The sequence below is a fragment of the Theropithecus gelada genome, chromosome 1 (assembly GCF_003255815.1).
Source record: "Theropithecus gelada isolate Dixy chromosome 1, Tgel_1.0, whole genome shotgun sequence".
Lineage (NCBI taxonomy): Eukaryota > Metazoa > Chordata > Mammalia > Primates > Cercopithecidae > Theropithecus > Theropithecus gelada.
In genome coordinates, this window is record NC_037668.1 from 202,032,463 (window position 1) to 202,059,405 (window position 26,943).

At 38.4% G+C, this 26,943-nt stretch overlaps 1 protein-coding gene across 1 annotated transcript in view; it reads left to right on the plus strand.

Moving 5' to 3' along the window:
- RGS5 (regulator of G protein signaling 5) overlaps window positions 1–26,943 on the plus strand; it is a 174,546-nt gene that overhangs the window by 10,557 nt on the left and 137,046 nt on the right. The window contains exon 2 of the mRNA XM_025369754.1: window positions 4,696–4,792. The gene's annotated coding sequence lies outside the window, so the exon portion shown is untranslated. The remainder of the gene's footprint in view (window positions 1–4,695; window positions 4,793–26,943) is intronic.

Genomic DNA, 26,943 nt, shown 5'->3' on the forward strand with positions numbered 1-26,943 from the left:
AAGAAGCCATCTATCATAAAAGTGTGATATGGTTAGGCTTTGTGTCTCCACCCAAATCTCATCTTGAATTATAATCCCCCTAATCCCTTCATACTGCTATAAAGAACTGCCTGAGACTGGGTAATTTATAAAGGAAAGAGGTTTAATTGACTTACAGTTCAGGTTGGCTGAGGAGGCCTCAGGAAACTTACAATCACGGCGGAAGGCAAAGGGGAAGCAAGGCACGTGTCAGGGGAGAGACCAGGTAGAGGTAATTGGACTATGGGGGTGATTTCCCCCATTCTGTTCTGATAGTGAGTTCACATGAGATCTGATGGTTTTATAAGGGGCTCTGCTTGGCATTTCTCTTTCCTGCCGCCTTGTGAAGAAGGTGCCTTGCTTCCCCTTTGCCTTCTGCCATGATTATAGGTTTCCTGAGGCCTCCTCAGCCAAGCTGAACTGTAAGTCAATTAAACCTCTTTCCTTTAAAAATTACCCAGTTTCAGGCAGTTCTTTATAGCAGTATGAAAATGGACTAATACAAAGTATAAAGTGAAGCAGCAAGTACTAAGGTAGAAGCTGCAACAGATTATGCAGAAACTCTAGCTAAGATGATGAAAGTGACTACACTAAACAACAGATTTTCAATGTAGACAAAACACCTTCCTTTGAAAGAAGATGTCATTTAGGACTTTCATAGCTAGAGAAGAGAAGACAGTGCCAGGCTGCAAAGCTTCAAAGGACAGAATGACTCTTGTTAGGGAAAATGCAACTGATGACTTTGAGGCCAGTGCTCACTGAAGATTCTGAAAATTCTACAGCCCTTAAGAATTATGCTGAATCTACTCTGCCTCTACTCTGTCAATGGAACAACAAATCCCGGATGACAGCACATCTATTTAAAGCATGGTTTCCTGAATATTTTAAGCTCCCTATTGAGACTCTGTTGAGAGCAGGAAAAAAAGATTTATTTCATATTACTGCTTGTTAATAATGTATCTAGTCACCCAAGAGCCCTGATTGAGATTTACAAGGAGATTAATATTGCTTCTTGCCTGCTAATACAACATCTATTCTGCAGCCCATGGATCAAAGTATAATTTCAAATTTCAAATCTTATTATTTGAGAAATATATTTCATAAGGCTAGACATGCTTCAGTGGTTCCACTTATAGATATGGCAAAGTAAACTGAAAACCTTCTGGAAAGGATTCACCATTCTAGATGCCATTAAGATCATTTGTGATTTGTGAGAGGAGGTCAAAATGTCAATTTATCATAATAGAAATTTGGAAGAAGTTAATTCCAAGCCTTATGAATGACTTCAAGACTTTAGTAGAGGAAGTACCTGAAGATGTGATGGAAATAGCAAGAGAACTATAATTAGAAGTGGCACCTGAATATATGACTCAATTGCTGCAATATTAGAATAAAACTTGAGTGGATGAGGAGTTGCTTCTTATGGATAAGCAAGAAAAAAAAAGTTTCCTTAGATGGAATATATTGCTGGTAAAGATTCTCTGAACATTGTTACATTGTTGAAATGACAGCAAAGGATTTAGAATATTACAAAACTTTGTTGATAAAGCAGTGGCAGGGTTTGAGACTACTGACTCCAATTTTGTAAGATGTTCTATAGGTACAATGCTATCAAATACCATTACATTCTACAGAGAAATCTTTCATGAAAGGAAAAGTCAATTGATGTGGCCAACTTCATTTGTTGTCTTATTTTAAGAAATTGCTGCAGCCACCTAAACCTTCAGCAACCACCAGCCCCTGCTTTTTTTTGTCACCCAAGTGGGAGTGCAGGGGCACCACCATAGCTCACTGTGACCTCTGTCTCCCCAGCTCAAGCAATCCTCCTGCCTCAGCCTCCCAAAGTGCTGGGATTACAGGCATGAGCCACTGCACCCGGCATATCGACCACCACCCTGATCAGTCAGTCAGTAGTCATCAATACCAAGGCAAGACCCTCTATAAGCAAAAGATTATCACTCACTAAAGACTCATGAGCATTAGCATTTTTTAGCAATAAAGTATTTTTAAATTAGGATTTGTATATTTTTAAACATAATATTATTGCACATTTAACAGACTATAGTGTAGACATAACTGTTTATGTGCACTAAGAAACCAAAAAATTTGTGTCATTCCCTTTTTTGTGATACTCACTTTATTGCAATGGTGTGGAACTGAACCTACAATATCTCTGAGGTATGCCTATACATAATTATATACTATTTTATATTGGTTTTGAGTCATTTCATGCATGTAAATTTGAGTGTCCTAATTAAATTGCAATACCTTTAAAGTCAAAGACTGAGTCTTCTTTGGACTGTGTATTCTCATGACAGTGAACTATTGACATGGCTCAAGACGTTGACCCGTTTTGGTTCCTGATGAAGTTTTGTTAATTTAAATGAGAAAAATAAGGACAGTGAAGTAAGTTTTTTTATAAAACTAAATTTATTTGGTTTATAAAACAGTTTAATATTATACCCTTCCTATATTTTTTGTGTCAAGTTATCTCTTTTTCTAGATGATTATAATAGATGATAATTTTTAAATGTTTCTATTTGTCAAAGTACAACATTGTCAATCCTGTGTCAATGTCTAACTTTTCCTTGTACTCATTCAAATAATCTCATAGTCGGAGCTTATTAAATACTTATTGTGTCACACAATATCCTGGTAAACACTGAAATGGGGAGGGGTTACTTTCATTCTATTTTAGAGTGGCACAGTTTCTATGGTATAGTGACTAATCTGAACTAATATGTAAAAGATTAAGAATCACTTGAGAATCATTTTCAAAGAATAACTTTTTAAAATGTAGCACACTGCTGACTTGTGTAAAAATTAAGTGTGTTGCTGAACTTGTTTGAAATTCAAATTTTTGGACCCCACCCACAGACCAACTGAATCAGGATCTCTGGGTTTAGGAACTTTAAACTCACACTTTAAAGTAGTTCTGCAAGTGATTAGGATGCAGATGCTTCACGGAGTTAAGAACAACTGCTATCCTAGCAGGCTGATACAGATGTAAGTTTCTATCTCATTTCTGCCAGTTACTGGTCATTGTTTCCTGGATAAGGTTTCTAAACATCTTTAAGTCTCAGTTTATTCTTCTATAAAATATGGTTACTAATAAGGCTGCTGTGGTGAAGGTTAAATGAGATAATGGATATAAACTAGTGTTACAATGAAGGTGGTCAATAAATATTAATTTACTTCTTTTCCTTCCTTTGAAATTCCGTTGTACTTCAGTGATGAGTAGTGTAAAGAGTTTCTGATTCATGTACTAGACATTGCTTTTGGCCGCAGATCTCATCACTGAACCAATCATGTGTTACTAAAGCTCCTTTTCTTTTTTTCTTTCTTTTTCTTTTTTTTTTTTTTTTTTTTTTTTATTACTCTTGAAGCCAAAGTTATCTCACTTGCTATTAAGTTGCAGAAGTACAGTACTTCCCTAATCCCCAGGCTTCTGCTTCTCCCATCCTTAACCGGCATGGGACCCAGTGGAAGAATTAATGGACTAGAAATCGTTTGGGTATTGATTTCCTACTTAGTAAAATGAGGGACTTTTTCACATGATTTGATATATCCTTTCTGTTAAAAAAAAAAAAAAAAAAAGTTTCTCACTTTCATGTCACACATAAAATTGAGAAGACATTATTAAGTTATCCCACTATTTTACCACTTGCCAATGTAGGCTCCTAGATTTATGTGGAAGAAAATTGTTTCATTTCAGAGAAGAAAATAAGCAGAGAATCTACTAGAATCAGTTTTTACTTGACATTGTCATCTCTTTGACTTAGAAAAGGGATGTGGTAGAGAGAGATAGCAGCTAGAGATCTAAGGGCAGGAAAACCATGCTTTGAGGAACCTTATCCCATATCAGAATCTCAGTAGCTCTTCCCTCTGTTTCAGCCTCACCTCTTATAGGAGTTGTTCCCAAGTGGGAGGTGAGCTCTTTTTATATATTCAGAATATATATAATTCAGAAATTGGGAGATTCGAAGTAAGGTATAATGCATCGGTTTGCTAGGGCTGCCATAACAAAGGATATTGGAGTGGTGCATCTACAAACCAAGGAATGCCAAAGATTTGCCAGCAAACCACCAGAAGCCAGGGAGAGGCATGGAACAGATTCATCCTCACAGCCCTCAGAAGGCATCAACCTTGCTAATATCTTGATCTAGTACTTCTAGGCTCCAGGACTGTGAGACAATGAATTTCTGTTGTTTAAGCTACCTAGTTTGTGGTACTTATCTTCACATGGCATTCTTGTGTGTATTTGTATATCCAAATTTCTTTTTTTTAATAAGGACATTGATCATATTTTATTAGGGTAAGACCCACCCTAGTGACCTCAGTTTAACTTGATTTCCTCTACAAAGACCCTATTTACAAATAAGATCACATTCTGAAGTGTTGGGGATTAGGATTTCAACATATCTCTTTTGGAGGGCACAATTCAACCCATAAAACATGGTTCACAGCATCATGAGCCAGAGGCCTTCCTGGGCAGGATCTGTATAAATAGCCTGAGGGCTCAAACCAGGACAAATATACCAGCTTGCCTCAGAACAAAATGCAATTCCTGGATTTTTACCTCCTTTGAAAACTGAGTACTAATTACTTATTTTTATATTACCAATGCTCTTTGAGTGCAACATGCTGAGTACATGTGATTCATTTTATTTTTCTTAGAACCAGAGCTCTTAAAAAGCACTGTCTGGATATCTTCAGAGGGAAAAAGGAGAAAGTTAATTGAATCGGTGACACTTCAGATCTCTCACAGAGGAAGGTAAGGTTTCAGTCAACAGCACATAGAGGATTATCCTCATTTACCCAGGACTGACAATGTTTGTGAATTCTAAAGCTGTGCATGTAGTGAATATACAAGATAAAATTGAAATAAGAATAATGGAATAGCAGTTTAGAAATGATTAAAATGTGCCCAAGCCCTGAGTTTTCAGATAACATGATAGTTTTCTAATAGTGAACATGTTTAAGATGTATAGCCATAAAAAAGATTTAAAAAAGAAAGAAACAGATGTATAGCCAACTTTTAATAATCTGTGCTATACACTCCATAGCAGGTCTGAAGGTAGCTGTATACCAGCAGCAGAAGGTGTACCCTGGAGCACAGTTTTGTGGCAGTTATCCCAGCTGACCAGCTGAGGACTAGTGACCCTACTTAAGAACAGTTGGCTAAGAGGATAGTCAAGTGAGGGGAATGTGCTACAAGAGAATCATGGTAGACAGAGATGCCTACAAAAGGGAGTGTCTGTCTTCTTGTTCCTTTCTGATCTGTAGAACCTGCAGGTTCACTGTAGAGCTCCCATTGGAGCACAGTGGAGCATGAAGAGAGAATCCTTAGGAGAGCTTACCAAGGAATTTGGGGGAAGAGTGTGTTTACAAACATGGGGAAAAGTATTTACTTCTCATTTAGATGTTCTGCAGGCAGAAAGCTTACTAGTGTAGGCTGTATTTGTAGGGCTGCAAGCCACCAAAGTAAAGACTACTTGGAAGAGAACCAATCTTTTCTGAAGCTCTGTGTGAAAAGATACAGTGGTCGGGGTGGGGTGCAGAATCTCTAGAGCAGCTCATACAACCACAGGGCAAAGAGAGGGAACCCCTACACTGAAAAAAAGATTGCAGCAGGGATGGAGGGCTAGTAGTTTTAGGACAACTAGACACTTCTGAAAGTGAGGACTTCTGAAAGTGAGGACACAAAACCAACAGAAGCCACCAGGACAGCACACAGCCATTCCAAAATTCCAAACCAGGATCATTCCAGAAAAGCTTTACATCCCAGTCTAGTATATGGATGGTTTTGTAAGATGACCTATGATTTTTCTGTTCCTCCTTCCTGCCCGTAACTTCAGAGAAACAGACCTGGAAAGAGGGAAGGGAGGAGTGAAAGAGCGTGCTATACTTTACCTTCTCCCCTTCTATTTTAAACCGGACAAATCTATATTTTAATTATTAAAAGTAACCAGAAAGTTATATGGTCTGTCCAGGATGGCATTAAAGAAAATGAGAGAGAAAAGTTTAAGATAGCATGGTTGGAGACAATAATTGGAAGAAACCAAGTACTTCAAGTTATATAACGCCCTGTCTTACAAACACTCTCGAACCAATAATAATGCTATTACTGGAAGACATCTTCAGGGTTGAAATGCTACACATAACTGAAGACTACTTGTTAGAGCAAGACCTTAAGAACTTCTTTACTGACTATTCCCAACATGTGGCGCTGGTAATCATTAAAGAATCGTTGTATTGGCTGTTAAACATCTCGGGATCCCCTGTTTAAATCAAATTAACAAAACACTTATTTAACAAATATATATTGATTGCCAATTATGAAGTAGATACTATAGTAGGTGTTGGCAGTATAAATATGAAGAAGACATTGTGTATGCATATTAATATACAGCGAATTAAACTTCAGCCAGAGAAGTACTGTACTAGAAGGTTGATAGAAGTGTGGTGGTAGCTCCCAGGAGGAAGCAGTTGGCATCCTTGGAAATGAGTAGTCTTCACAGAAAGTATGACATTTGACCTGCTTCTTAGAGGAGATGCATATTAAACCTATTAAATCCATATCAACCTTTAACACCTTTGCTCAGATTAGTTTCTTGACCTGTTTTTCCACCTGGTGAGCAGATAAGAGCAGGACAGGAAAGTTCTGATGAAAGGAAGAAGTGCCACAGAGAGAATGCCTTGCAAGGAAAGAAGCCGGGCAGGCAGGACCCCCTGAGTATCCTAAGGAGAAGTACCAGCGATTTAGGGAAGAAAATTGCTGCCAGAAGGGCAGGAAATAAAAATTATGACCTAGATCATTTTACTTATGTCTTCTCTGGTTCTGTGAATATATCTCGGGTGTCCTTTTATAATCACATTTCATTAACCAGGCAAGATTAATCAGTGACCAGATAGGACAGTCACTGACTCTTAAGACCTTATGCTTTGAGGCCGGGCGCGGTGGCTCAAGCCTGAATCCCAGCACTTTGGGAGGCCGAGATGGGCGGATCACGAGGTCAGGAGATCAAGACCATCCTGGCTAACACGGTGAAACCCCGTCTCTACTAAAAAATACAAAATATTAGCNACAGGAAAGTTCTGATGAAAGGAAGAAGTGCCACAGAGAGAATGCCTTGCAAGGAAAGAAGCCGGGCAGGCAGGACCCCCTGAGTATCCTAAGGAGAAGTACCAGCGATTTAGGGAAGAAAATTGCTGCCAGAAGGGCAGGAAATAAAAATTATGACCTAGATCATTTTACTTATGTCTTCTCTGGTTCTGTGAATATATCTCGGGTGTCCTTTTATAATCACATTTCATTAACCAGGAAAGATTAATCAGTGACCAGATAGGACAGTCACTGACTCTTAAGACCTTATGCTTTGAGGCCGGGCGCGGTGGCTCAAGCCTGAATCCCAGCACTTTGGGAGGCCGAGATGGGCGGATCACGAGGTCAGGAGATCAAGACCATCCTGGCTAACACGGTGAAACCCCGTCTCTACTAAAAAATACAAAATATTAGCCGGGCGTGGTGGCACGCGCCTGTAGTCCCAGCTACTCGGGAGGCTGAGGGAGGAGAATGGCGTGAGCCCGGGAGTCGGAGCTTGCAGTGAGCTGAGATCTGGTCACTGCACTCCAGCCTGGGCGACAGAGCGAGACTCCGTCTCAAAAAAAAAAAAAAAAAAAAAGACTTTATGCTTTGAAACAATGTGTACAAATGTATAGAGAGACACGTAGACCAGCGGTCTCCAACCTTTTTGGCACCGGGGACTCATTTTTGGAAGACAGTTTTTCCACGGGATGGGATGGTGGAGCAGGAGTTTGTTGGGGGCGTTGGATGTGTGGGGGGTTGGTTTCAGGATGAAACTGTTCCACCTCAGATCATCAGGCATTAATTAGATTCTCATTAGTAGTGTGCAATCTAGATCCCTCACATGAGCAGTTCACAAGAGGGTTCACACTCTTATGAGAATCAAATATGCGGCTGATCTGATGGGAGGCAGAGCTCAGGCAGGTGGTAATGCTCACTGACGGCCACTCACTTCCTGCTGTGTGGCCTGGTTCCTAACAGGCCACAGACCAGTACCTGTCTGCAGCTAGGGAGTTGGGAACCCCTGATTGTATACCAGTAAAACAAGGGCTGATAGAGCTGCTAATGCCAGCCTCAAATGAGTGAATGAGCAAATACAGAAGTACAGTTCAAGTATGCAGAAGTTCTCTTCATCCTTGTAGCTCTTTGAAGTTTTGATGATTCTACTTTGTATTTTTAAGTTCCAATTTTAATGCAACGTGTGTAATTGAGTGCTAGTTGTGTAATTTGGAGCAAGTCTCTGAGAGATCTCTTTTTAAAAAAATAATCCAAAAACTAGAAGATTGGACTAAATTACCACTATGATTCTTTTCAAAGCTATCTTAATTTACGACTATTTGAAGTTACTTCAGTCAGTGCTAATGATACCGTAGTCACAGATTTGAACCACTGAGATGCAATTCACTTATTTAAAAACTACTTGATAAGGGTTTGTTGGGAGGATTGCTAGATAAAATATGGGACACCTAGTTAAATTTGAATTTCACATAAAGAATGAAGATTTTTAATGTAAGTATGTTTCATATATTTGAATATGTAAAAATATCCAAATATACTTAAAATTTATTTGTTCTCCATTTGAAATTAAAGTTTAACTATGTGTTCTTTCAAAATCTAGCATTCTTACATCTATGTTAGCTTCAATATAGAAGCTACGCTCTGTGGAAGACAAAATGGTGTATAGATCCTTCACTCAGTCTAGAGGGGCAAATGAGAGTCAAATATTAATAATGATATTACAAAATGAGTTCATGAGAAATACCCTTAGAGAGTGCTATAAAGGTTTTGCAGGAGGGACAAATTACTTCCAGCTACAAAAGCAAGAGAAGAACTTGAGCTGGGCTGAGAAAGATGGCAGGATCAAGGCTTCTGAATGTGGTGTGAGGAAGAGGTAAGGTCATTTCCAGTAGAGTGAACGGCTTGAGTAAAAGCATGGAGATGGGAAAGCACAGAGGAAGAGAGGAGAGCTAATCATTTGGTTTGACTGTGGCTTGATTGGGTAAAGGGAAATTAAAGCAGAAAATATTAGAAAGGGAAGGCAGGGGCATACCAAGGGAGCCAGAGGTAGGAGGGATGAAGGCTAGAAATCTGAATAAGCAAAGGCATTTGATTTGATGCTTGAAGGTTTTTGATCCAGGGTGACACTGCATGCCAATAGCGACAAGGGAGGGTGTAAAGAATCATCCCAAATGAATCACTTCCAAGAAAAACTTGGAAGTGTAGTTTTTAACACATAGCTTAAGAAACATATTAGGTGAAAAGGAAATATAGGTAAGTGGGAAAATCACAAGCTTAGGTATGAAAAGATTCTGGGTTCAAATCTACATTCTCCTTCTGTATGATTGTAAGTTATTTCCTATCTGAAACTCAGTTCCTTGCATATACAAAAGACTACAAATGCTCTCATTATGCTTGGAAGTTATAAGTACCACTGTATACCTGGCATATATTAGGAGCTCACTAAGTACTAATTGCCACATGAGTTATTATTTACTTATTACTTATTCTCCTCTAGTCTTCAGAGTATCTTATTTTATTGTAGCAGGTGAAGATGCTCCCAAGAGATTAAAAAAATTTTTTTCAAAATATTTTTATTTTTATGAAAAAAATCTTTTTCTTAAAATAAAAAACAACATATCTATCTGAACTTAAAAAAAAAAGGAAAAATTAAGAAGCCAGTATTTGGAAAATTTGGTCCAAATACTTACTTTAAATTGATTTCTTCAATACTAGAGAAAGCAAGATTTTCTTCCTAATTGATATATCACATGGTTAAACCAGGAACCCTGGGAAAAGCTGGGGTATCTTTCTATAATTATGAAGTGAAAGCAAGAATTTCTATTTAATTATTTACAGCCTGACCAAATAGTATAGAATTTAGGTCAGCAGGTGAACCAGGGAGTCTCACGAATCCTGTGTACTTAAAGGAATAACAAAGCAGGGGGCTCATGGCCCGTGAAAGCCAGAGTGAAGGGGAGAATTGAGCAGTAATAGGCTCATTTTTTTTTTCTTTATAAAGACTTATTCTGGGCCTGGCGTGGTGTCTCACGCCTTTAATCCCAGCACTTTGGGAGGCCAAGGTGGGAGGATCAGTTGAGCTCAGGAGTTTGAGACCAGCCTGGACAACATGGTGAAACCCTATCACTACAAAAAGTACAAAACTTAACTGGGTGTGGTGGCATGCACCTGTAGTTCCAGCTACTCAGGAAGCTGAAGTGGCACAACCACTTGAACCCAAGAGGCCTGGGCTGCAGTGAGCTAAGATGGTGCCACTGCACTCCAGCCTCAGTGACTGTGCAAGACCCTGTCTCAAAAAAAAAAAAAAAGACTCATTCTGAATAATTGCCCTTGTTTCTGATTTTTTCCTCTAGAATTCTGATTTTTTCCTCCATCTCAGTTGTGTCTTTGTCCATTAAAATAGGCCACAATGATTGATGATACATTTGTTCTCTGAGATAGCACCTAGAGGAACGGTTACCAAAGTGTCCTGTGCTGTGTCAAAGGCTGAAATAACCACCATTGCTGAAATTATGTATTTATAGATAACACCTCCCTATTTTGGCATTTTTCTTTCAAAAATGAATTATCACCAGTACCTGCCTTTATTCATATATTTTCTCCTCAACCTCGTTGCTGAGTATCTAAAATAGATTTGCAGCTGAAGAACTACTCATTCCCTTGTCTTCCCATACCAGGCCTATAGCCTGCTTTCAAACTTATTCCTATGCACAGCACAACGTGAGCTGTATCTTAGGTTTATTCTCATACTTTGTATTCGGAGTCAATAAACTTGGTAAGTGCACAGCTGTGACACAGTAGGATTCCTACAGGCTTTAAGCAAATGTACGTGATTTTATCAGTCCCAGAAGACTAGCCCTTGAGTGATTTGCTTGGGTAACATTTTTGGCAGTGCTTCTTTCTTTGTTTTTGTTAATATTCTGGATTCATGTTTGTGAGACTCTCAAATTTATTTCAGATTAGATGAAGGTGACCTTCCCCTTCGCCAAGCAGAATCTCCCATGAGACTCATGAATCCTCTTTAGGCCAATTACAGCTATCACTTGTTAAGTATTGGAGTACCTTCAGTCTTAAAAGAGCTTCTAGAAAATTAAGACTGCAACATGAAAGAAGAGCAAATGGTCAGGCATATCACATGTTTTTATCAAGTGATTTGGTTTAGGACTTGATAACCTGGTTAGTACTTGAGCACTGAGAGACATTTTGAATTTAAAGTAAGATGGAGAAAGTGAAGGAAGCTAAATTACAGAAGATAGAAACACAATCAATCATATTCAGAACAGAAACATCTTGGGCTTGATGTCTGGGAACAATGAGAAGATTAGGCTGCTTTAGAACTTAGCTCTCATTTGTTGTGGTGACCTCCACCTGCAAGAGGACACTCTCCCATCCCAGTGAGACTGAGGTGAGAATCACAAGACCACTGCCCTCTGTCTCATCTTTTCTCCAAGCCTTAGGCCATCATGGGATTCACTAACATCATTCACACGTCAGGAATGATATATCAGAGTGATCCCCTCTTTCCTGCTCATCTTTCTGCCTCTAGAAAAGACAGAATTTCACTGTTTACCTCGGGAAACACGAAAGTTAACGATAAATATAAATGATAGATGAAGTAAACATTGAAAGCTATAAAGTTGAACGTAGGACCTAATACCCTGTGGTAATGTGTGCTCCTTTTTAAAAGAAAACACACATGAGTCATTTTAGAAAGGTTAATTTGCGCTACCTCTCCAAAATATTCTCAGAATAATTGCAGAGAAAAATTGTGACAAAACACTAGAGGCACCATTGGTGAAAGAAAACTGTATATTCTTATCTTTCAATCAGGAAAGAATAATATTTACTTGATTGAAATGATTTTTTTCCTCAGAAACTGTAGTACTGGCTATTAGAAAACAGATAATTTAAACTATCATTTCTCAGAATGTTTTATCTCCATGACTCAAAGATAGTTTCCCTCCGTGAGGAAATATCCCAGTGTTTGTTTTTGAGTTGTCATCAATACAAAGCAGCAGTACCTTCACATATACTGTGTTTCCAGCTTTTCAAAGCATTTTCACTTGTTTCTCAATTGTTTATTACAATAATAACCCTGTGTTGACATTATTATCTTCATTTTACAAACGAGGCAGCTCAGATTCAGACATTAAGGGACCTTCACAATATATTTAGCTGATGGTGGCAGAACCAAGGCCAAACCCAAAGTCCTTGCCAAAGACCACCTCCATTTGTCTTCAACAGACTCCCTGAGTTTTTCATTGTTGTTCTTCTGTGGTATGACTGAAGCCCTCCAAATTTGGAAAAGACAAGCAAGTACAAGATAGGCACTTAGATTATCATTCCTCAACTGGCTTCTCCACAGGCTTTTCCTCCTAATATATAAAAAACAGCAATAAAGGACAGAAGACTAACATTTTAAACACTGAACTGTTGCTCAAATTTACTCCTCCTGTATAATATAATTTGTTCTTATAAGGTTGTAAAACTGCACTGCCTACTTAAATTGCATGTTTCACATGTCTATACTATTCAGCTCCTTTTCTCATCTCTGCAGTGCCTACCCCCAACATACTACTGGCTAAACAATTCCCATGAAACAGTGTTTGAATTTAAGAGGCAGGATTGCGAGAAACACAAATGGCCATCCTCTCATATATGTGCTTCTATCACAGAAATTTGATTGTTCTCTAAAGGCAAGCATGGATTTTTTTTTTTCTTCCAGCAGCTTCAAGGTAATTATCTACTTAACCTGCATAGTAGCAGTTGTTGGGGCTCAGAAAACCTGAAAATGTACCATTTTGGTATGCTAATTATTTAAACTGAGGGCACTTGGGAAACAGCAAATACAGGAAAGGGCTCTCTCTGAACTCCCTTAAGTGCCTGAAGATAGAGCCTCCAAAAAGTAACACAATTGTCATAGGTATCCTCCCTGGGAGTCTCATCAGTGAAGGAAGATTAATTCACTGGAGACACCACCCTCCAGAAAGACTTTGTCACAAACTATCCATCACCTCTTCTTCTGATGAGATCCTTGGAGACAATGTTTATTACCTGAGAGATGTTATCTGTATAACAAGACAACCTTTGTTCTCCATGCATTCCCTCCTCTTACTCCCCTGCAACTTATAGAGACACCACCCCCCATAAACCACCAACCCCTACTTCTTTCTTTAGCTCGGGATTCTATAAAAACTTCTATCATCTGGCCCCTCTTCAAGTCCTCTACTTTGTGGGACTCCTATGTGTAATTAAAATAGCTTTTCTCCTACTAAACTGTCTACTGTCAGTTTATTTCGTAGATTCAATTATTGAACCTTCAGAGGATAGAAAATTTTCTCTCCCCTACACAATTATAAGAGTAATTTGGAATTTTACTTGTTGTTTTATATCATTAGTTATCTTTATTTATATACACGCATATGTCCTCTCACTCTATCACTCCAAATGAAGTGATATGCACATATATATATAAAAAATACATATTTCATATTTCTATGTCCTGTTTTCCCTCCATCCCTTGCATTTTGCCTTGTGTATTGTTAGTGTTCAAATAAATATTTGTTAAACAAAAAGGAAATGAAAGAATGAAAAGTTCTACAAACCTATCAATAGTAAACAATAGTGGCTGTACTTTTCTTTCAGAGAAACAAGTCAACAGTTTTCAAACAAAATCAGTCTTGGTGATATTTCCTAATGACTTAGCAGTCAACAATTCCTAGCTCAAAAAATTAAAAAAAGATAAAACAATACATTACCTTTATCGTTATGAATGTCTTCAAAAATAATTTGTTCATTATAAATTTAGTTATGATTTAATTGTTTTGTGAAACCATTGGGAATATATTTCATTTTGTTTCTTGTTCTTGTAGAGAAGAAAAACTAATTTTCTCTGTACTCTGTAGTTCTTAACTGCAATTCCTGGTAACAAAAGACAAATCAACAAGCAGAAGTTTATTAAAATGTATACTTAATGTTACATGTTACATGGGAGAAGATCCAGAGAAATGAGTACATCTGTGCAGCAAATCTCAAAGTTTAAACTTTAGGATAAATGCCATTGTTTTTTGATACAAGAAAGAAGGATGCAGGGAAAGACCCAGCTCAGAGAAGATGACTAGGAAAAGTATCTTAAACAAAGGTAATGGGGAATCCTACTTAGGGAAAGGGAGTCAGGCTGGTGGGACCAAGGGAAAGCAAAAAGAAAAAGCAGATAAGCTATAACTCTGCCTTTCTTCGTGGTCCAGAACACATAGCTCTCCTACACAAATAACTCACAATCTTCCGTGTCCAGCTATCACCAGACTCTGTTCATCAAAAAATGCAAGTTAGCTCACTGCAACCTTGACCCGTTATCTGTGTTGCACAAAGCCCTCTTCAGCACACAGCACAAGCACCATGCTATAAAATCACCAACAAGCCTTTGTCTCTTTGTAGTCAGCTCCTCTCTTGCTGATTTGCCTGTGGCTGTCTTACAATGTGTTTTCCTACTTTCTCTAGTAAATCTGCCTTTCTTTACTTCCAACTGTGTTGGTAAATTATTTTAACCACCCATCTGGCACCGGCCCCAGATAGTCACCATCTGCAACAGATAAGGATGATTATACAAATTTAAGTCAATACCTTTTCCATTTTGTTTAAGAGTCATTAGTGATTTAGTGTCCTTTTCTTCCTGATGCAGGGAGAAAGACCCTTACAAATAAAGTTTCCTTTTACAGATGTAAATTTCTCTTTCTAAAAAAGTAACTTTTTAGGGCCAATTCTGTGTCTGGTATTTCTCAAAATAACTCATTCAAAATAATATGTCAAAGATTTAGGGTGACATATTCTGTTCTTCTACAGTCATATTTTGGGGTAGTGTACTTTGAGCACTGCCATATTCCTGTTTAAAACTTTCCCAAGAAGTTTCACAATCCAGAAACTGAGTTGGTAGATTATCCCATGACTTAGGGCTTTTTTATGAAAACAAAAGGAAAAGGTTAATAGTTAGAATAAACTATAACCTAGTCTTTTAGTTTGGAGTGCAGACAGTCAAGAAAGTTTCTAAATGTTTGCCTTAAAGCATCTTTTGCAGTTTGAATACCTCCAGTGATGGCTGAGTGGCCCACAGCAACAAGCATGAAGGTTGTCCATACATGAGCTGTTATGATGATTTATCTGCAGTTTATATCAAGTAGTCCAGTTTTAGCTCACAGGGCTTTAGTAAAGGGGCAGTCTTTATTTTTAGTGATTCCATGTCAGAAACATGGAAGAAAATTTGAAATGTTAGTTTTAAGAGTTTTGCAAAGTCTTAGCCAAATATTAGAAGAATTCAGGGTCAGTTGAAGTTTATAGGTAGATAGCAAAACCTCAGAGACAATAAACAGGAGTAGAGTCTAATAACAGGTGTACCATAGTTTTCTATTGGAACATAATTTTTCTCTCTACAGCCACCCCTACTTCTGCCAAAGATAGTTGCAGTAAGAATAATTAGTTTACAAAATAAGTCTACTGTTGTCATGTCCTGATTATTTAAGTAAGTATAGCAAGAGTAGTGATTAACCAGAAAGGCTCTTTTTAAGTTGGCTTCACTGGAACTTTAATAAGAAATCTCAGATTGGACTTTTTAAAGCATCATAAGACTAAGATGCCAACCCAAGAACTTGCCATCAGATATTGTAGCAGGATAAATTTTTTTTCCTGTCACTCCTTTTTCTGTACTCTGCCTATTTCTGTGAAAAGAAAGAGTTGATTAAAAAAAAAAAAGATTGATATTCAGCACAATAACAGGCAGTCAATATTAGCAAGAGTAAGGGGTTTTGGTCTAATAAATACTATGTTTTAAAGAAATTAAGAGTTCAAAGCCTCACTTGAAGATTCACAATATCAATCTGATGTCACCCCTCAGACTGAAGCCAGGATATTTGCTTAAAACCTTGATGCCTTTGAAGATTCCACTTCAGGATGGATTCAAGTACTTGGCATTGGGTGTGGGGATAAACAGAGGATAGAAAAAGTATAAAGAACCTTGGAAAGAGAGAGGAAGACCAGAGGGAGAGAGAACAATGTGCATGTACTCATCTGGGAACCAATATTGTGTAGTGGTTAATGTCAGCTTCTCTGGAATCAGATGGCCAAGGTTAAAATCAGCCACCTTGTTAAATGAGGAATATAATAGTCATAACATCAAATAATTGTTTTAAGGGTATAAACTTTCCCAAGAAGTTTCACAATCCAGAAACTGAGTTGGTGGATTATCCCATGACCCAGGCCATTTTTATGAAAACAAAAGGAAAAGGTTAATAGTTAGAATAAATTATAACCTAGTTTTTTAGTTTGGAGGGCAGCCAGTCAAGAAAGCCTTAAACATCTTTTTCAGTTTGAATACCTCCCCTGCTAATAAAGATTTATTTTATTAGCAGTGTGAGAACAGACTAATACAGTTAATTGGTACTGGTAGACTGGGGTGCTGCTATAAAGATACCCGAGAATGTGGAAGTGACTTTGGAACTAGGTAAAAGGCAGAGATTGGAAAAGTTTGGACAGCTCAGAAGAAGATAGGACAATGTGGCAAAGTTTGGAACTTCTTAAAGACTTGTTGAATCACTTTGACCAAAATGCTAATAGTGATATGGGCAATAAAGTCCAGGCTGAGGTGGTCTCAGATGAAGATTAGGAGCTTATTGGAACCTGGAGCAAAGATGACTCTTGCTATGCTTTAGCAAAGAGTCTGGCAGTGTTTTGCCCCTGCCGTAGAGATCTGTGGAACTTTAAACTTGAAATAGATGATTTAGGGTATCTGGAGGAAGAAATTTCTAAACAGCAAAGCATTCAAGACATGATCTGTTTTTTTTCTGAAAGTGTGCAGTTATATGTGCTCACAAAGAGATGGTTTGAATTGGAACTTATGTTTAAAAGGGAAGCAGAGCATAAAGGTTTGGAAAATGTGCAGCCCAACCATGCAGTAGAAAAGAAAACCCCATTTTCTGGGGAGATATTCAAGCCTGCTGTGGCATAAGTAGCAGAGCATAAAGGTTAGGAAAATTTGCAACCCAACCATGTAGTAGAAAAGAAAACCCCATTTTCTGGGGAGAAATTCAATCCTGCTACGTAATCAGCAGCCAAATGTTAATAGCCAAGACAAATGGGAAAATGTCTCCAGGGCATGTCAGAGATCTTCATGGAAGCCCCTCCCATCACAGACCCAGAAGTCTAGGAGGGAAAAATGGTTTTGTGGGCCAGGCCCAGAGCCCTGCTGCTCTGTGCAGTCTCAGGACTTGGTGCCCTGCATCCCAGCTGCTCCAGCTCCAGTCATGACTAAAATGGGCCAAGGTACAACTTGGACCATGTTTCAGAGGGTGCCAACCCCAAACTTTGGCAGCTCCCATGTGGTGTTGGGCCTGTGGGTATGCAGAAGACAAGAGCTGAGCTTTAGGAGCCTCTTCCTAGATCTCAAGGGATGTATGGAAATACCTGGATGTCCTGGCAGAAGTCTGCTGCAGGGGCAGAGCCCTCATGGAGAACCTCTACTAGGGCAATGCAGAAGGGAAATGTAGGGTTGGAGTCCCCACACAGAGTCCCCCTGGGGTACTGCCTAGTGGAGCTGTGAGAAGAGGGCCACCATCCTCCAGCCTCCAGAATGGTAGATCCACTGACATCTTGCCCCATGCACCTGAAAGTACCACAGGTACTCAATGCCAGCCTGTGAAAGCAGCTGTGGGGGCTATACCCTGCAGAGCCACAGGGGCAGAGCTGCCCACGGCCTTGAGAGACAACTCCTTGTATCACTGTGTCCTGGATGTGAGACATGGAGCCAAAGGTGATTATTTTGGAGCTTTAAGCTTTAGTGAGTGCCCTGCTAGGTTTCAGACTTGAAAACAAAGTGCCTGTGACCCCTTTGTTTTGGCCAATTTTGCCCATTTGGAACAGAAACATTTACCCAATGTCTGTACCACCATTGTATCTTGGAAGTACCTAATTTGTTTTTGATTTTACAGACTTGTTAGGTGGAAGGGACTTGCCTTATCTCTGATGAGACTTTGGACTTACACTTTTGGGTTAATGCTAGAATGAGTTAACACTTTGGCGGACTGTTGGGAAGGCATAATTGTGTTTTGAAATGTGAAAAGGACATGAGATTTGGGAGGGACCGGGGAAGAATGACATGGTTTGGCTCTGTGTCCCCACCCAAATCTCATCTCGAATTGTAATTCAAATTGTAATCCCTAGGTGTCAAGGAAGGAACCTGGTGGGAGGTTATTGGATCATGGGGACAGTTTCCCTTATGCTGTTCTCATGATAGTGAGTTCTCACAAGATCTGATGGTTTAAAAGTATGGCAGTTCCTCCCCTTGCTCTCTCTCCTGCCACCGTGTCAGATGTGCCTTGCTTCTCCTTCACCTTCTGGCATGATTGTAAGTTGCCTGAGGACTTCCCAGTCATGTGGAACTGTGAGTCAATTAAGCCTCTTTTATTTATAAATTACCCAGTCTTAGGTAGTACTTTATAGCAGTGTGAAAATGAACAAATACACTTTGCTTACACCATATACAAAGCTCAAATCAAGATGGAATAAAGACTTAAATGTAAAACTGCAAACTATGAAAACCATAGAAGACAACCCAGGCAATACCATTCAGGACATAGACATTGGCAAAGATTTCTTGATGAAGACACCAAAAGCAATTACAACAAAGCAAAAATTGACAAATGGTATCTAATTAAACTACAGAGCTTCTGCACAGCAAAGGAAGCTATCAACAGAGTAAACAGACAACCTACAGAATGGGAGAAAATTTTTGCAAACTATCCATTTGACAAAGGTCTAATACCCAGCAACCATAAGGAACTTAAACAAAGTTACCAGAAAACCAAAAAACCCCATTAAAAAGTGGGCAAAGGACATGACAAAACATCTCAAAAGAAGACATACATGTAGCTGACAAACATATGAAGAAAAGCTCAACACCACTGATCATTAGAGAAATGCCAATCAAAAGCACAATGAGATACCATTTCACACCAGTCAGAATGGCAATTACTAAAAAGTCAAAAAGCAACAGATGCTGGTGAGGTTGTGGAGAAAAACGAATGCTTTTACATTGTTGTTGAGAATGTAAATTAGTTCAACCATTGTAGAAAACAGTGTGGTGACTTTTTAAAGACTTAGAGGCATAAATACCACTTGACCCAGCAATCCCATTACTGGTATATACCCAAAGGAATATAAATCATTCTATTATAAAGACACATGCATGTGTGTGTTCAATGCATCACTATTCACAATAGCAAAAACATGGGATCAACCTAAATGCCCATCAATAGACTGGATAAAGAAAATGTGGTACATATACACCATGGAATACTATGCAGCCATGAAAAGGAATGAGATCATGTCTTTTGCAAGGACATGGATGGAGTTGGAGGCCATTATCCTTAGCAAACTAATGCAGGAACAGAAAACCAAATACTGTATGTTCTCACTTATAAATGGGAGCTAAATGATGAGAACAAATGGATATATGTTGAAGAACAATACACACTGGGGCCTGACAGAGGGTGGGGGGTAGAAGAGAGAGAAGATAAGGTAGAATAGCTAATGGATGCTCGGCTTAATACGTGGGTGATGGGATGATCTGTGCAGCAAACTACCATGGCACATGTTTACCTATGTAACAAGGTTGCACATCCGTCATATGTACCCCTGAACTTAAAAGTTGAAAATTTTAAAAAAAAATCATTTCTATTTGGGCTTTAAAAGTAATTATATTGGCACATCCATGCCTTTTATCCCAACAGGTTCTTCCTACCCACTGCACAAACAAAATCAATTGCCACAGAGACCATGTCATTGCAGTGAATAAAAATTTAATTAACACAAGGCTGGCCACACCACTCAGGAAATGGAGTTATTACTCAAATCAATCTCCTGAAAGACTTGGAGAGTTTTTCAAAGACAGTTTGGTGAGCAAGTGGCTAGGCTATGGGGAGTGCTGATTGGTTGGGTCAGAGATGAAATCATAGGGAGTCTAAGCTGGCCTCTTTCACTAAGCCACTTCTGGGTGGGGCCACAGGAGTTGTTGGTGCATCCAGATGGAGCTATCGGTTGTCAGACATGCAAAAAACCTGCAATGCTATCTCAAAAGACCAATCTTAGGTTATGCAATAGTGATCTTACCTGCCGAAGTAATTGGGGAAGTTGCATATCTTGTGACCTCTAGAATCATGGCTGGCTATCATTTATATCTACGCATTAGCAGAATTCTGGCTCCTCTATCTTCCTAGCCTGGTGGTCTGTCATTAACTTCACAAAGGTGGTTGAGTTTGGGTAAGTACTATTACCACTTAAACTGTAAACTAAATGTCTCCCAAAGTTAGCTTGCCGTAGACCTGGAATACTAAGGGCAGCTTGAAGGGTAAAGGCATGATGGGGGTTGGCTAGATTAGATCCCCCCGGCCATAATTTTCTCACTTATAAATTTTGCAAAGGCAAAAATTCACAACACATTAAATAAAATAAGGAAACTTCATTAGAGATTTGACATAAAGTAGCATAGAGATTTTATGATTCTACAGAAAACCTTTTTTTGGTTTTGTTTTTATAAGTGGGCTTATTTATCTTTCTCAGAATGGATGCCCTGAAATGATGAAACTGTCTGCAGTACTGGGAATTCACATGATATAAACAAAATCTTTTGATTCAGTTAATTAAACCAGTGAAGTCTATGTAGTAGGAGAACAGTTTGACTGAACTGTTCTGTTATTTTAAATTGTTAAACTCCTGTGGTTGGCATTTACAAATAATGTTGGCCTTTTTCTCTCTAATGCTAAATCTAAGGAATTTACTTCAAATAATATTTCTTATTATAACCACCAAGTTTAGGATTGTGTTATAAATAAAATACTTTAGATTGGTTGATCTCATATAATATCAAATGTATCCTCTATTTAGTGAAGATATGAAAGAGGAATCAAGAGAAGCACGTTTTCTGATATTTGAAATCCAGTCTTTTTTCTTCTAACTATGGAAGCCCTAAAGTGTGAGATCTTTGAAATATTCATCTTTTTTTTTTTTTTTGTATGAGCTGCAGGTGTCTTCTGGATAAGATAGCTAAATATGGACTGGTTGCCATGAGAGAGAAAATGTGATATTAATGTGGGGTTTGTTTTGAGAGAATAAACCCCTGCTGGCAACAAATAAAGGCATAATTTGATTATTCTAAAGAAACTTCTCTATAAACACACTGAGATGACTTAGTAAACAATGAAGAAATGTTATGCAATAGTTTCGGCAAGAATTATACAGAAAGCAATAATGGCCAAATATTGTTTGTAAGATTAAATATTGAAGAGTTGTCATTTGTGTGGGGTAAGACCCAAGGTTTGTTGCCTCACACCAAGGATACCGAGGACGTAGACACAAACAAGGAGTGAGTTTAAGAGCGGAGGATTAATAGGCAAAAGAAATGAGAAAAGCTCTCTCTCCTGCAGAGAGAGAGGGGCTCCCAGGTGTGTCTTGCGCTTCTGTGGTGAAATGCATGGGGTTTTATTGAGAAGCTTGAGGAGGTGGTGTCTGATTTACATAGGGCATGAGAGATTGGTCAGACCTGGTGTGCTGTCTGCATAGCGTACAAAGAAGCTGGCCATCCCACCCTAATCTTTTATTGTGCAGATGGGGGTCTCATGTTGCCTGCTTTTTTTACTGCACATGTGGCAACAAAGAAAAGGGAAGAGGGGACCTCCATGTTGAATATACCTGGCTTCCAGGTATCCCTTTTCTATTGGCATAGCTGCCAGCATTTACCTATGCAAGCTTTTAGCTTGCTTACCTATGCTTGCAGCTTGATTTCTCAGGCTGCTTTTTGCTGGAAAAGAAATAATTTGGGGGCTGCTTTTTATAAAATGGAAACCTTACCGAGGACTCTCTTACCTTCAGTATCTGCCTAAATAATTTCTAGCTCCTGTATCAATGTGAAATGGCTTATATTTGCACTAAGCTAGAAGATAATGAAATTATATAATCAGAATTTTATATCAAGAAGGGACCTAAAAGATAAATTAACCCAAACATAGCATTTTAACTATAAAATATAAGATTCAGAAAGATTGACTTTTTCAAAGTCAGATTAGTTTGGGTCATAGTCAATATCACAATTCAGTTTAATGGAACAGAAATATGTTGAGCACTTACTATGTGACAGGTTCTTAGAAATTCAGGGAACAAATATATTTAAAAAGGTGAATCCTACCTTTGATCTTACTGTCTCATTAGAGAACCATTCCTTACATGTGTTCTCTAGATTTGAAAACTTAGTATGGTATTATAGTACAATGATAAGAGTATACAAAGTATCTGATTTGCTGTTTCTGAAAAGCCTTTCTGGAGGAGATGGCACATGAGTTGGACACACCAAGAAGGGTAGGAAAGGCATTCCAGAGAAAGATAACTGCAGAAGCAAAGGTGTAGCGGTATTGTGTATATATGAACAAACAAGCAGAAAAGGGTGGAGGCAGGAAGTGGCAAGAGCTTTGCTAGGTAGAAACTAAGTCTTATAGGGCAACATTGACAGGCACTTGGGTTTTATTCTGTAGAACAGTAATATATGACATTCAAAGGATTTCAAAACTGAGAATATAAATGTGAATTTATTTGATATTCTGGTTGCAACATGGAGAAAAGGCGACTGCTTAGGAAGTAACTAGAGTAGCCCAGGAAAGAGGTGATGAGGCCATGATCTAGAACAGTGGTCATACTGGAATATGCTAACATAAAAATGCCAAGGAGGAGAAGATTCAAGAAAGGTGAGAATTGTCAGACTTGAGGAGTCTATTATTACTTTTAGATTTCTAATTGAGTGGCTGTATAGATGGTGTTGCCTAAGTATTGGAGCAAAATAGATTTTCATTTGTAATAAAACAATAAATTTCATTTGAACACAGTGAGTTTGAGGTGCCTGTGTGGCATCCAAGTTGATATGTGCCGAAGGACATGTGAGGCTAAAGTTCATGATAGAGTCAGACTAGGGTGATATATGTGGGAGTCAGCAACTTAGTTGAAATGATGAGAGTGAATGAGATCACTAAAAGATTATATAAATAATGAAGACTATTGGCCCTGCTAAAAGCCTGCAAAACACACACAAACACATACTTACTGAGAAATGATCAGAGAGGAAAAAAAGAATCAATAGAGCATTTGTATATATGCTGAAGAGAGAATTCAATTTCAAGAAGTGAGTGGTTAACATCAAATGCTTCAGGGAGATTCAAAAAGATTTTGAAAATCATAGTTGGATTTGATCATAGGGGCATGTTTGGTAATCTTTGCAGAACCATGTGCTGCACATCACGTTGCACAGTGGAACAATAGATGACTGGCAGTGACTCCCAATCCAGAGCTCTTTCCAGTGTACCACATTGTCAAAACTTTATCTTAAGCTCTTTCCTCTCTACTCTCTGCCAACTACCTGAAGTCCATTTGCAGATTATTATGTCTTTTTGTTTAAATACAATAGAGAATTATTGAATGTAACTTCAGAGCTTTGTGTTCAGTACTTTTTTGGATCTAAATTTGTAGGTTCTACAGTATCCATTACCTGAAAAAAAAAAAAAAAGTGAAAAGTACCCAGGTCAAGGAAGACCTTATAAAAACTGTAGTGTGCTTTTAAATTTAATTTCTAGAAAAAAATTAATATGTTTTCTGGCTGTATGTTTTACAATATGTTCAACTATCAAGATTATTAGAAATATTAAAAATCAGTTTTGGGACTTCCAAGTTACAATGACAGACTAAAGGCCTCCCTTCAAGGAATGCAGTGCAAATTACAACTAAATTGTGGCATAACTGAAGAAAAGTCTGTAAGGAAACCTTAAAATATAAAGGCAATCCACTCAATGCTGGAACATTAGGACAAATTAATGAGAAAGCTGTGGTGAAATGTAATAAAGTTCGTGGAAAGTGGCTGCCCAAATATGACACCACCAGCAGAATTACGCAAAGATGTAAATAGGTTGAATGAATATTCTGTTAATTTAGGTAGTATTGGAGGAGTTATATTAAAGACAAACATAATGTCTTACCCATTCAGAAAGCATATGGAAGAAATTTGGCAGGTGGACCTTTGGCCCAAAAGGACTAATAAGTTTATCTCAGAAACTTCATGCTTTTAGCCACCAGTTGCAACATACAATCAAATGGCATGGGCCAAGCAAGTCCACTGCACAGGCTGAGAGTGGGTAATGATTATTTCAGACATCTGCCAGTGTATAAATTTACTTAGGAAATGAATGGCATGGTCCTGAAAGCTCATGGTGATTCTTTAATGAACCAGTGAGAGCCAGGAGTGTGAATGCATGAAGGAGCATGAGTAGCAGGGGTAGGGGAATAGGTGAAGTCCTGGGAGTATGCCTATAAAGCCCAGTGTCCAGATAAAGGCTATAAGGAGAATAAGGCTCAAAGGGGAACTGTTCTGCTATTTTCTTTGTCCTAGCATTCTACAAAGAGAAACTGTCTAGTGTTGAGGCAGAGTAAAGGTAAGAAGGGAAACACAAACAATTTTGCAGTTGTTGACCAAAAATCAGAAAATTTATCCATAGGAAAACTTTGGAATACATAGTTTCAGTATGAACAATATTACTAATTTTTTTCTTATTGCACAGGAAACAAATGAAAACTGAGAGATATGTTCCGAGAGCAGAGGAACAATGAAGATCTTGTGAAAAAGTGTTTTGAAATAGTACCTACATTTAAGCTTTTATCTTCCCCAGATTGACCCCACTTCACACACTTTGCTTTCACGAAATGCATTTCCTGTTCAAAGATAAGCTATAAACAGCACAGGGAATATGTATAATTACTATGAAGAAAGGAATGAAAGTAAAGGATAGAATAGCATTATCCCCTCTCAAAGGAACAAAAACTTAAAAAAAAATTTTTTTCTAAATGTACCAAAGAATTTGCATATGGTACTGCAAATATGAACTAAAAATAAGAAATTAAAAACAATGAGTATTGAGCTGGCAGAGATTACAGAAAAAATGGAAGATAAAGGTAAAACATTACCAAAAAGGAAAGTAAGAAGCATCAAAAAGTATCCAAATTATTTTTGAAAATATGATAATTGATAAAAAGAGTATGCTTGATAAAATACTATAAAACAAAACAAGAAACAGTAAAAGGAAAATGAGATTAGGGAGATAATCATTTTATAAAATAGACAAATGACATCAAATATAAATAATAAAAAGATAAAACAGGAAAAAATAATGAGAGACTTTACATATACATGTATACTGTATATTATATGTGCATAAATTAATTTACCTATGTAATTAAATGATATTTACATATATGTGTGTGATCATCCTCAGTATCTGTGGGAGATTGATTCCAGGACTCTCCCTACTCCCCACTCCCTGTGGATACTAAAATCTACTAATGCTCAAGTCCCTTATGTAAAATGGCAGTATTTACACATAACCTATGCACATCTTCTTATATATTTTAAATCACCTCTAGATTACTTATAACACCTAATACAATGTAAATGCTGTCTAAATAATTATTGTACTGGTTTTTTATTTACATTATTTTGTCATTGTTTTATTGGGTTTTTTTTTTTTTCCAAATATTTTTGATCCATGGTTGGTTGAATCTCCAGATGCAGAACACGTGGATACGGAGGGCTGACTGTATATATATATATAGAGAGAGAGAGAGTGGAGTGTGTGTGTGTGTATGTGTGTGTGTGTGCGTGTGCGCGCATGCATGTGTGTGTGCATAAATACTTGTATGAGTCTGTTCTCACACTGCTATAAAGACATACCTGAGACTGGGTAATTTATTAAGAAAAGAGATCTAATCGGCTCATGGTTCTGTGGGCTGTACAGGATTCCGCTTCTGGGAGGCCTCGGGAAACTTACCCATAGCAAAGGCAAATGGGAAGCAGGCACGGTCTTCACATGGCCTGAGAAGGAGAAGGTGCTACAAACCTTCAAACAACCAGATTCCTTGAGAACTCTATCAAGAGAACAGCAAGGGTGAAGTTTGCCCCCATGATTCAGTCACCTCTCACCGTGCCCCTCCTCCAACACTGGGAATTGAAATTCGACATGAGATTTGTGTGGGGACACAGAGCTAAACCATACATATATATATATATATATATATATGTATGTATTTTGTTGTTGTTGTTTTTTGTTTTGGTTTTGAGACACAGTCTTGCTCTGTCGCCCAGACTGGAGTGCAGTGGTGCGATCTCCGCTAACTGCAGCCTCCGCCTCCAGGGTTCAAACAATGCCTCAGCCTCCTGAGTAGGTGGGATTACAGGTGCCTGCCACCACACCCAGCTAATTTTTGTATTTTTAGTAGAGACAGGGTTTCACCGTGCTGGCCAGGCTGGTTTCGAACTCCTGACCTCTAGTGATCCGCCTGTCTTGGCCTCCCAAAGTGCTGGGATTACAGGCACAAGCCACTGTGCCCAGCCCATGTCAATACTTTAAAGGGGATTGTCCTTGGCAACTTGTCCAAGGAAAAGTTAATACAGAATAATTTGCTGATATGGTTTGGTGGTGACCCCACCCAAATCTCATCTTGAATTGTAATTCTCATAATTCCCACATGTTGTGGGAGGGACCCAGTGGGAGATGATTGAATTACGAGGGCGGTTTCCTCCATACTGTTCTTATGGTAGTGAATACGTCTCATGAGCTCTGGTGGTTTTATAAGGGGTTTCCCCTTTCACTTGGCTCTCATTCTTTCTTGCCTGCTACCATGATTGTGAGGCCTCCTCAGGCATGTGGAACTGTGAGTCCATTTTTCTTTGTAAATTACCCAGTCTTGGG